Below are 13,010 nucleotides of genomic sequence, written 5' to 3' on the forward strand. Positions count from 1 at the left end.
TAATAATTCCAGGAAACTGCATGGAGTTGTGGGGGGAAAAAAAAAATCAATTACAAGAAATTAACTAAAAGGCCAAATCAAATACGTAAAACCCAGCAGTGGGATGATAAAATACAAGCAGTGCAATGCTTCTTTTCACAGAATATGTATATTTTCCATGTGCGCTGTCCTGAGGAAAGACGTATAATAGGGTGGCTGCATCTTCCTGATTGCTGGGGGCTGATTTTTCAGCTGTAACATTGAGAGGGTTAATTTTTTTTTTTTCTTTTTTAATTAAAGAGGCTGGCAAAACAGTACTTGATGTCAGCTCTATCTTATCCATTAGGATTGTAGAAGTTTGTAATAGCAGCATAAAAACTGCTCCAAATGGGAAATGTATGGGACCATCTGGTGTAGATGAAACAGGAGGGATGCCAGGAGATGGGCTGTAGGAACGGCAGGTGCCGATGGCACCTGGGTTGGCAGCATATCAAGTTCCTGGCACATCTGCATGAAGTGCTTCAGGACACTCAGAACAGGTAACAAAGGGAAATCTGAAGCAAGGGACATCATCCCTCTCAAGTGGATGGACTGCAAGATGGGAACTGGAGGAGCAAAGTCCCTCCCACTCTAAGAGACCACCTGAGGAACCTGAACATACATAAATCTATGGGACCTGATGAGGTGCTTCCCAGAGTCCTGAGGGAATTGGCTGATGTAGACTCTCCATGATATTTGAAAAGTAATGGTACTCAGGGGAAGTCCCTGGAGACGGGAAAGAGGGAAACATTGCACCAATTTTTAAAAAGGGTAGCAAGGAGGACCCTGGGCACTACCAACCCATCAGCTGCCCTCTGGGAGGTGAGAGGTGATACAGGAAGATCTGGGAAGATCATGGAGCAGAACCTCCTACGAGCTCTGCTAAGGCACATGAAGGACGGGGAGGTGATTCGAGACAGCCAGCATGGCTTCACCAAGGGCAAATCTGCCTGACCAACCTAGTGGCCTTCTAGGATGGAGTGACCACATCAGTGGACAAGGGAAGAGCTACCAATGTCATCTACCTGCACTTCTGTAAGGCCTTTGACACGGTCCCCCACAACACCCTTCTCACTACATTGGAGGCAGATGGATTTGATGGGTGACTAGTTGGGTGGATGAGGAATTGCCTGGATGGTCACATCCAGAGGGTGGCGGTTAAAGGGTCAATGTCCAGATGGAGATCAGTGATGAGTGGTGTCTCTCAGGGGTCCGTATTGGGACCAGTACTCTCTAATATCTTCATCAGTGTCCTAGGCAATGGGATCAAGTGTACCCTCAGCAAGTCTGCAGATGACACCAAGCCGACTGGTGTGGTTGCAATGCCTGTTGTTCCATTTTTCTTCCCTGCCCTCTGTTTTGCAGTCATACTGTGTGTGAACCTCATGAGGTTCAACAATGGCAAGTGCAGGGTCCTGCACCTGGCTCAGGGCAACCCCTGGTATCAATCCAGGCTGGGGAATGAAGGGGTTGAGAGCAGCCCTGCCAAGAAGGACTTGAGGGTACTGGTGGATGAAAAGCTGGACATGAGCCAGCAATGTGTGCTCACAGCCCAGACGGCCAACTGTCTCCTGGGCTGCCAAAGCAGCCTGCCAGGAGGTTGAGGGAGGGGATTCTGCCCCTCTGCTCCGCTCTGGGGAGACCCCCCTGCAGTGCTGCGTCCAGCTCTGGAGCCCTCAGCACAGGAAAGACAGGGACCTATTGGAGCGGGTCCAGAGGAGGGACACAAAAATGATCCAAGGGATGGAACTCCTCTCCTGTGAGTGAGTTGGGGAGTTGGTGGTGTTCAGCCTGGAGGAGAGGAGGCTCTGGGGAGACCTTCTTGCAGCCTGCCAGGACTTAAAGGGGGCTTATAAGAAAGATGGGGACAGACTTTTTAGCAGAACCTGATGCGACAGAACAAGGGGTAATGATTTTAAAATAAAAGAGGGCAGATTCAGACTAGATGTAGGGAAGATATTATTGACAATGAGCGTGGTGAAACCCAGGCTGCCCAGAGAGGTGGTAGATGCCCCATCCCTGGAACCATTCCAGGTCAGGTTGGACGGAGCTCTGAGCAGCCTGCTCTAGTTGAAGGTGTCCATGCTCCTTGCAGGGGGGTTGGACTAGATGGCCTTTGAAGATCCCTTCCAACCCAAACTATTCTACGATTCTATGATTCTATGATTTCTGAATTACTTAGTATTTTTTTCTAATTTCATTGTGCGTTCATAAAAAGCTAGAAAAAAGAAAGATTTGAGAAGAATATAAAGTTTCAGCTGCTCAGCAATGGCATTCCTTTTATTGATAAAGATGTATAAAAAGAAACATATATATATTCACAAACAGGACTTTTTTCTCTCTTTTTTACAGTTCAGAACGCTATCAAATGTCCCAATCTGTAAACCCTTCACCAGATGGACTGAGATCTACACAGTGTTACTTACACTCCTCTAACCTTCTCTTGTCTTGCCTGTTGAGATAACACTTCCAGGACCAGGCCTGGCCACCATCCAGAGTCTGAGCAGCATTCAGCACACAGGAGTCTTTCTTGTTGAGCCCTGAAGTGCTATGCCAAGAACAGGCTAAATAATGAGCAAGAAAAGGTGGAAGGAGCTCAAGCCAAGCACTGCCTTTATAAACACTTTTATTGCATCTTATTCCCTTTTCAAAGTCTTGTCTCTGGGCAACAGGAAGAAAAGTGGCCTCCTGGCTGCTGTTTTGGGGGTCAAGTGGTTCCTCTGGAAGGACACTTGAGTTGCTCCTTCCCTGGAGCATGAGTGAGGGTGGTAGGCAAGGCAAGACCTCTGGAAGAAGATATAGCAAAGGGAGTGCCTGGAGGATGAGGGGGGACTGATTAAAAGGGCAAAAGACAGCCAGGGCTCAGAGAGGACAGCAGGAAAATGTCTTCTCTTGGTGTCCCAAGGAGTCTACACGGAGATTGGTTGAGAGGGAGGAAAGCTTGAAAAGTTGCTGTGAGGAAGATTAAAGGGATGTGAACCTGTGCTGCAAGGAGACAGTGGGCATATTTTCATCTCTCTGAATACCCAAAACCATGGCTTTGTTCTAAATCCTGTTTAACATCCTAGTTCCTTTTGACGGGCTGAAACAAAGTGCAGTCACATTGACTGATGTGGCCAACACAGGAGTCCTGTCCCATGTAATGGTCAGCTCAGTGCCTGGTCCTGCTCTTGGAGGAATATGAGGACATACTAAGCAATCGCGTGTCTGAAATTTAAGAGAGGTTTTTTGGGCAGAACCTCTGATGTAGCCTGGCTGTAATACACCAGGTGAGGAGCTGGCACTCTGTTCAAGAGATCACTCTGTTAAACCTTTTATCAGGTAAAAATGTCCACCGAAATGCTTTCTCTGAGCAGGATTTGGCTTTTCTTGATACTTGACATTTGTGACAATGTTTTGCAGTTGGTTTGTGTGGGCTGCATGAGGGCAGTATTTGGCCATCACAGCAACATCATCGCCACATGAAGTCAGCAGAAGTCTTCAGTCAGAACAGATTGTTCCTTTGTCTGTGTGGGGCAAGAAGAAGGTAGACATGGGGAAACACTGTTTTTTGGTTGTATTCATGAAAAACGAGATCCTGGTTCTGGCTAAGAATGAGTACAAATGAGGGTTCTGGGCTTTGCCATGTTATTAATAAAAGCTGCTGTAACTGGGGACAGTATAGACATATAGTCAGATCTTGGGCTTAGCTCCTCATGCAAGTGAAATGCTGTGGCAATACATTTATAATGTGCCTTGAGAACAGATTTTTAATTGTTATTAACAATAGGCACTAATATATTCCTGTGTAAAAATGTCCAGAATCATTACGCTTTCTTAGAAAGAAAAAGGGGAACAAAAAAAGCCTTTTTTTTTCTTAAAAAAACCCAAACCCAACCCTCATCTCTGCAGGTACAAAGCAATTCCTTTCTTTCTTGACCTTTCTCTTGAAGGGAGCAATAATAATGTTTCAGTTGCTCCTGTGAATGGCAGAGTGATGTGTCCCTGAAAGGTAATAGGTATGCAGTTCAATATGTCTCTGCCTCTCTGCAATCAGTAACCAGGCAGAGGTTGCTGCTTATTTAGAAATTCTGTAAACTGGGTCATTACTCATGTTGCATTTCGCTTGCATGTTATGCTCCTACATCTAAATATTGAGGGTAGGGCTGTGATAAGACACAGTAAGCATCGGTAATGACTGGGTACCACTGTGTCCACCTGTGATTCTGAATCTTGGATAACCATGGAAAACTCTTCAATAAGCTAGAATGAATTTCTGCAAATATTAAATTGTTGCTGGAAGAGAGAAAACAGGGTAGAAGTTCAGGAAATCATCTATAATTTTCAAGTACTTTTTTTCTTGGGCAGATAAAAGTTGCTTACAGTGAGCAAATCCTGAATCCCTGAGCAATGTCATTGGTTTCAGTGCAGCTGTTCAGGCCACAAAACATCAGTCTTTATGAGTAAGAGTGTAGGATATGACCTCCCTTTTTGGGGACACAGATACCCACAGGCAGCAGAAATTACTAAGCATTCCACATAGATGTTGAAAATCACCATCAGCACTGGGTGTTTTGCACAACTTCTTCTGGGCCTTTTGCAGCTCTTTTCAAGATTAAGGGGTTTGTTGTCATTTGTTGTCTTTGTTTTTTTTTTTAAGGGCCTTTTGTTGGTGTTTATAATAGTAATTTTCATAATTCTGTCAGCCTTTTTTCCTACTTCTGAGTATGGCTTGGTTTGGATCAATACTTTCTTTATAAAAACTGTCAGTGGGGCCTCAGGAAAAGGAAGCTAACTGCTCATCCCAGACTATTGCATGCTGACCAGGCACGCTCGAGACACCACAGTGGTGACCCAAAATGCCACCTGTCCCCAAATGGATCATTTGGGGATTTATAAAACTCTCCACATCTTCGCAACAGCACTTCTGTTCTTGCAGACTTGTTTTGGCAGTCAAGGGAGCATTGTAACTTCTACCAGTCATGCAACTTTGGTGGCATTTTAGCTTCTAGTTTCTATGTAATGCATAGGAACATCCAGTGCTAGATGTTGTAGAGTTTTATCAAGCTAGCTGAAGTCATTGCCCACTTTCCCACAGTTCAACTATGCTGGATGTAGCAACATCTGTGGCTGAGATGAGACCTGAAGATAATCACTTTTCCTTCTCCTCATTGCCTGAGTCCAAGTGGATGTTTAATTTTCTCTGAAGAGAAAGACTCACTTGGACTGAACAAAAGCCTTGATACGAGTGCTTCAGGATGTGATCTGTTGGCTGTTGAATGGTTTAGCAGCCCTGTTTGTAGCCTGCCATAGAGAGATCCTAGAAAGAGAAACACAGGTCAGAAATAGCAGAGAAAGGGGACCGTTGCAGACATAAGAGCAGGTGGTTTCTTACCATCTCGGCATGTATCATTTATCGATAATGACGTTTTGCACAGATAAACTGCCTGGCATGCTGTAGGGTTTTAGAGACCCCACACTACTGCACAGCTCACCTTCATGCCCATGAACAGGTATCTCACAATTAAGCATCTCCTTGTGCCTGACTGATTTTCAGCCTCTTCAGACGCAAAAGGTACTGATGACAGAGTATGAATGTGACTTGACTGCAATATGAACTAGTCTATAAACCCATTGCACCAATAATCTGATTAATTTGGCATATCGGTCAGCTATTAGAAGCCTCTGAGCTCTTTTTCTGAGACACCCAGAGGTCTTAAATTTCTTTGCACAAAGTACTGTGGATAGGTCATGACTTTCACGAAATAGTCAGGACTACATAGGATCAGGCTTTCTGGGTATTCATTACTTCATGCCAAATCTAGTCTATTCTAGTACAGTAAAGCTCTTGGGAGCTTTTCTGTGCACAGCATCCCCTCTGAGACAGTTGCAGCAGGAGACAAATGAGGCAAAGATTGCGGCTGACAGTGCTGTATGAATAAACTGCTTGATTTCTCATGTAACAGGGAACTACTGTAAGGCTCTTAATCCATAATGACCTAAATAACTTAGATGGACCTGCTCCTTAAACTGAATCTGCTCCTGAATGTCTTTTTTCCTTAGTATTAGAAATATTCTTACATATTATGGCCTTCCTCAGACATCTGGAAGAAACCTCAGGTTCGCAGGCTCTGGTCCTTATGGGGGACTTCTGTCACCCCAGTATCTGCTGTAGGGACAGCGCAGCATGACAGAAGGAACTCGGGAGGTTTCTGGGGTACATTGATGGCAACTTCCCGGCACAGGTGATTGAGGAGCTGATGAGGGAAGATGCCTTGCTGGACCTCATACTTACAATGTATGGTGATGTGAAAACTAGGTGCAGCTTTGGCTGCAGTGACCATGAGAGAGTGGAGTTCAGAATCCTGAGAAGAGGGAAAAAAACAAGAACAGGTTTACAAGCCTTGACTTCAGGAGAACAGACTTCAGCCTGTTCAGGACTCTGCTTTGAAGAATTCTCTGGGAGGCCCTGGACAGAAGCAGGGATAAGGAGAGCTGGTTGATTTTCAAGAATCACCTCCTCCAAGCTCAAGAATGGTCCATCACGCATCCAGAAAATCAAGCAAAGGCAGCAGGAGGCCTGCGTGGATGAACAAGGAGCTCCTGACTAAACTCAAACATGAAAAAGAAGCATACAAGAGGTGGAAGCAGGAACAGGTGACCAGGTAGCAATATAGACTCACTGTCCAAGCATGCAGGGATGCCCCCAAAAGTGCCTAGGGAAATGGCTGATGTTGTTGTGAGACTACTCTTGATTATCTTTGAAAGATCATGGTGAGGAGGAGAGTTTCCTGAAGACTGAAAGACAGCAAATTTCACTGCTATCTTCAAGAAGAGCAAGAAGGAGAATTCAGGGACCTACAGGTTGTTAAGCCTCACCTTGATCCCAGGAAAGGTGATGGAGTAAATCCTCCTAGAAGCCATTTCCAAACATGGGAAGGACAAGAAGGTGATTTGGGCTACTCAGCATAGATTTATGAAGGGGAAATCATGCCTGACCAAACAGATAGCCACCCAGGATGAAATTACTGTGTGTGGACAGGCTTTTGATGCTGTCTTCCACCCACAACATCTTCACAAATGGATGAAGTATGGTGGGGTTAGATGAATGGGCAGTGAGTTGGATTGAAAACTGGCTTAATGACCAGGGTCAAAGACTTGTGATCGGCTGCACAAAGCCTAGCTGGAGGCCACTGACTAGTGCTGTACCCCAGCGATCAATACTAGGGCCAATACTGTTCAAGATCTTCATTAACGACCTGGACAAGGGGACAGGTTGCACCCTCAGCAAGTTTGCAGCTAATACGAGGTGATTGGTACCCAGATAGGTGTGCTGCCATTCAGAGAGACTTCGACTCTTTTGGGCAGAGATGAATCTCACGATGTTCAACAGGGGGAAATGCCAAGTCCTGTAGCTGGAGAGGAATAATCCCAGGCATCAGTGCATGCTGGGGTCCAACCAGCTAGAAAGAGAAAACAGCTGCAGAGAAAGACCTGGGGGTCCTGGTAGACAACAAGTTGAACCTGAGCCCTGCAGCAAAGAAGGCCAACGTCCTCCCAGGCTGCACTAGGCAGAGTGTCGTCAGCAGGTTGAGGGAGGTGATCTTTCTCCTCTAATTAGCATTGGTGAGATACTGTGTCCAATGCTGGGCTCCGCAGTATGAGAGACAAGGAGCCTGAGTCCAGCAAAGGACCACAAAGATGACTAAGGGCTTGGGACATCAAGGAGAGGCTGAGACAGTTTCAGCGTGGAGAAGTGAAGGCTCACGGGGATCTTGTCAATGTGTATAAGTACCTGATGGGGTGAGTAAAGAACACAGGCAAAGATAGAAATCCTATTTAAACATAAGAAAAAAGCTTCTTACTCTGTGTATGGTCAAACACTGGAACAAGTTGCCCAGAGAGATTATGTCTCCACCACCAAAGACATTCAAAACCTAACTGCACATGTCTGTGAGCAACTTGCTCTTACTGACTCTGCTTTGAACAGGGGGGTTGGACGCAGTGATCTCCAGAAGTACCTTCCCACCTCAGTTATTCTGTGATATTTTAAATTAGAGTGAATGCAACTTACAAACTATACTCCTGATGAACCTTTATCAGGTAAAGGGAGTATCTTTTGTTTAAATTTGCAGTTTGGGAACCCAATCATTAATGGAAATTATTTAAACCAATGCATATTGATTTATGATCTATTTTTATAAATGTCCCCGCACATGAAGTTGGTGCTGCTGGGTGAGCACAATTAGAGATTGATAGTCTCCAGGAATCATACTTAAGAATATGACAGCAGTTTTGCTGATGTGATTCAGCCCTGTTCTTTTTAAAGAAGATTTTTTCTGTGGAGGACAGGGTAGACTGGTCTCTAAGCTCCTGCTGTAAGAATTGCATATGGACCATCATAGGAAAGCATAATACAGATTACTGACTATTAGAAAATTTCTAGCTTAATTAGTCATACTTATCTGAAGCACGGTTCGATCCTCATTAGACAAGTAATTCACAGTACCTGAAGACAGCTAAAACTGCCGCACTGTCAGTTTGGTTTAGGCTTTTGTTGGTATCTCCATAGTAGCGACTCTACAATGGGTGTGATGGTTCTGTACAACCTCTGTGAGTGCTCTTACACTTCGCTTATTGAATCGGAGACACGACAACGTTTGTCTGGAACCGGCACATTTCAGATTAATTCTGTGCTGTATGCTTTCACTGCCGTCTAGCCTCAGGAAGAAGCCATTTTACTTTTCCCAGAGTATTACTGACCCCCTGCTATTAGATTTTACCCGTGGCAGACATTCTGGTCCTTCTCCTTATTGCTTTTCAAGTTGTCCTGTGTTCATGTATTCCCAGGCGATGGTTCAAATGCACTTGGTGTAAAATGCATTGCAACCCATCTAAGATTTCACTGCAGGCTCCAAAGGATAGATCTTAACTTGGATTTTATTAGGCTCTATGGATCTATACCAAAATAAACAAAATAATTCAGCCTCGAGAAAGGCAATTACATCAAATTTTTATTATTTTTTGAGTCTGATGGAATAGAAAAATATATTTGCATCTGAGTACTGACTGTGCTCACACAGGTAACTAAAACTATCTGAGATGCCCTGAGGCATCAGAACAGGGCTGATGGATGTGGAAGGTATATTGGAACGTGCAACAAGTAACCAAGCCGGGTCCCTTTATAAGACTAAGAGCTTGTAATTGTGAGAAAGGCACAAGCTCTCACTCTTTAAATACAATTCATGCACCTATAGGCTGCTAAAATTTGGAATCATGTTTCTCTGCCCTGAATCCTATCGTGCCTTGAGGTCTGATCTTGCGGGATCTGTAACCCTAGAATCAGAGCCATTGCTCTAGGGGGCAAAATTGTACCCTTAAGCTGTAACTCATACCTGTTTAAGACTTTTTTAACAGCGCTGTAGTTGTTCTAGAGGGAAAGGTTTCAGCTGTTTTCAAGAGGTGTAGTTCCTGAGATAAAAGACACTGCCATAGACTATTCCTACCATGCAGACCTTGTTTTGTAGGACAGCGGGAGCATAATTCCCGAGAGGTAACACTTGGGCATGCCCATTAAGTCTATATTATTATGTTATTGATGGTGTGCTTTCAGCCAGGGTGTAGACTGAACTTTTAATGAGTGAGAATAATTGAGTGCAGGAGTTATAACTCGTTTCAGAACAATAACATGACATCTGACCATAAAAGCTAACCAGTACTTCCATTGGTTGCATAAACATTTGTTTAAATATTCCTTGAGGGATCTTTCCTGATAAAGTGTATTTTCTGCTAAGTTAATTATAAGTTAAGAAGATCATAATTTAATCAAAGGAGAGTTCTTCTTGCTGTGTTTGACAAGTCAATAACCATTCCACTATGGGTATGTTTGATGAGTCAACACTAATTTTTAACTGAATGTCTTAATCACAAGAACAGTTGGAATGGAAGAAGGGAAAATCCAAACTAATTAAATCCGTCTAGTCTAAAAAGAAAATTGGGGGAAATGCACCATTTTGTAAAAGCAGTCTATTTCTCTGTAAGAGATCACTCTTGCCATGATTGACTATTTCCATAATGAAGTCAGTGAATATGCTATGACTGAAATGAGGAAGACAATATATTAACAAAAGATGAACAGTCTTCTGTGTTGCTAACAACTTAGTATTTAATCCATACCCCAGGATTAATTGAGATATGTCAGTCTGGCAAAAAAACTGTGTAGAATTTCGATGTTTTGTATTTTTTCTAAAACATAAAATCTTCTATCATATGTATTTAATCTATCATCATACAAATGTATACATATGTATATATACCATTTCTCTGGATTATGGTGTCATTTATATTATATGATATATAGGTCATATATGATATGATATGATATGATATGATATGATATGATATGATATGATATGATATGATATGATATGATATGATATGATATAATATGATATGATATGATATGATATAGGGCATAGGCAGATCCTTTCTAGGCCTTCCAGGCTACCAGGTATAATAGTGATAGCTGTGGTGTAAAACCCCTAGATAATGAGATGTGATCCTTCAAACACATAAATTTCTAGTAATTTCAATCTATTTCCTTGGGCAAAAACTATTTCCTCAAGGTTTCAATGTTTCAGACATCGTTGTCATTTTTAAACATGTTTTTGTAACAACCGTGGTGCTCAGTCAGGACTGACATCCTTTTCTGTGGTATACGCCACGCAAAGAGAAGCAGGCATAGTATCCAGGATGCGGTTATGCTGTCCTTGATTCCTGTCAATGTAATGGCATCTTCAATTTTACCATTTCTCTCAGGGAAAGAAAATCTCTGCTAATGACAGAGAAATAGTGAGAAATTTCTGAAAATTATCACTGTAAAATGAGTTTCACTTTTATGCTGAGGCCAACACAGTCTGTAATGCCTTCATTTAATGGAACTTGCTTAAATATTATTATTTACAAGAGAGACAAGTAGACTTTGTATCAATTCCTGCCAATTAAAAAAGAGTGTTAATACACCCTATTAATATTCATGTAGGTATTAAAATAGAGATAGCAGAGCGTCAGATGACACTATTGTGGCCAATAGCATAGTGGGTAGGCAGTGAACGTGAAAATAAAGCAGCACAGATATACATAATATCACGTGGGATTTTCATTATTATTTACATTGATTTAATAAGGTTTAAAGTGTATGTCTTCACCAGAGAAAAAATAGACAACCCAAATATAATCATAGAAATATCAACTAAATTGGCAGCATGTTTAGATGTTCTCGTTGCCTGGACGTTGTCAAAGGACCTAAAGCAGCAGAATAAGGGCTCGGAGACACCACCTGGTTCTCCCAGCTTAACAAGTGGCTCCATGTCAGCAGAGCCTTGCTAGCTACCTACCCGTGGGTGGCAAATGCAAGCTAATGCGTTTTATATTAACTGCCCTTAACTGTTGTCTCGGCTAAGACAGATGGCATCGCATCAGCTCCGGGCTGTGTGCTGCTTCTGCGGCAGGTCTTTGAGCTGCAGTAACCTGGTTGTGTGCCTGAAGGATCAGCTGGCGTCGACAAACAGGTCTTGCAGGGATCGCTTAAGACATGACGAGCCACAGTTACCTGCCTTCCCGCATGGCAGTGCTTGCTGTTCCTGCAGCAGCGCTGCAAAGGAGCCGTACAGCCGCACCTCCCTGCCCGCGGCCTTCGGGTGCCAGTGAAGCCAGACCAGTACAGTCGCATAGCTCAGGACCTGGCAACACTCCTCCGAAAAGATGGAGCGAGGCAGGGCTTAGGGCCTTATCCTGCCCCAGGAGCGTTCAGCAGACGGTGTCTAACAGCCAGTTCACCGTGGAGTTAGGAGATCCGGGTACATCTTTCACGCAGCAGGACAGTTCAGTCCATGCTTCACTTCAGCTCAGTGCATCGCCGCTCTCAATGCAGTGAAGCCTCCGGCACGCTCGCTCCGCAGCTGGACGCCTTGCTGGACGCCTCGCTTGTCGCCCAACCACCATCCCGGAGTGACCTTGATTCAGCCTATGGGGAGCTCATTGTACCAGGGTGTTGCTGGGGCCAAGAATTTAGCCAGGTTCAAAGAAGAATTGGAAACTTAAACAAGTAACACGATTATCCAGAGCTATTAAAGCTAATGCTAACAAAAACTTTGGAAGAGAGGTAAAGCCTCATGCTTCTGGGTGTAGGCCAATCTCTAACTACACTTACTAATAGCCTAAGACCTCCAGTTACCTAATATCTGCTCACAGTGATCTTCCACGCACTGTTCTCTGAGCATTGACCCTCATCAAAGAAGAATACCAGATCAGATATAATTTCAACCTCATCCAAAACACAAATTTTGTAGTTTGCTAAATTGCTAAACCCTCTCTGCCTGTTCTTTTTTTAACCTCTAAAATAGGAAATCTTCAACTTTAGAGGGGAATTTTAAGCGCTTAGAAGTGCTCGGGTGTGGGATCCTCTCTGAAAACAGGAGCGCCGGGAAGGTAAGATTCACAGACCACACACTACCAGTAGCAATGCTAATAAGCTTGAATCATGCAAAGTTAGTAACTGATTGGAGTGAACTGGTTTGCTTCTCAAATTGTAGTCTTTTATGATGTCTGTTAACTAACAAAGCTAAACCCTTTAAAATTTTCTCTCCAAACAGAAGGATAAAAACTACAGCTTGTTTTTGGGAAGATTAATAAAATAACTTATTCAAAAAAAGCATCGTATTAAAAATTAAAAGTTTCAAGGAAAATAAGACATTTTTCTCCTCAATCTACCCATTTCCACTTCTGTGTGTGAAAATATACAAACTTTAAAGTTTGAGTTTAAAGACTGATTATAAAAGATTGCATAACATAAGTGTTCTGAATTCTTTGTCTACTAAAATCCAGCTTTTTGGATAGATTACAAGTTTCTAATGCCATTTCAGTGCACATTTGGATAAGGACACCATCAAATAATACTTCAGTAAGTGTAAAATGTGTTTGCATTTTATCAAGATCATCAATAAATGTAAAAA

The sequence above is a fragment of the Phaethon lepturus genome, unplaced genomic scaffold (assembly GCF_000687285.1).
Source record: "Phaethon lepturus isolate BGI_N335 unplaced genomic scaffold, ASM68728v1 scaffold10608, whole genome shotgun sequence".
Classification (NCBI taxonomy): domain Eukaryota; kingdom Metazoa; phylum Chordata; class Aves; order Phaethontiformes; family Phaethontidae; genus Phaethon; species Phaethon lepturus.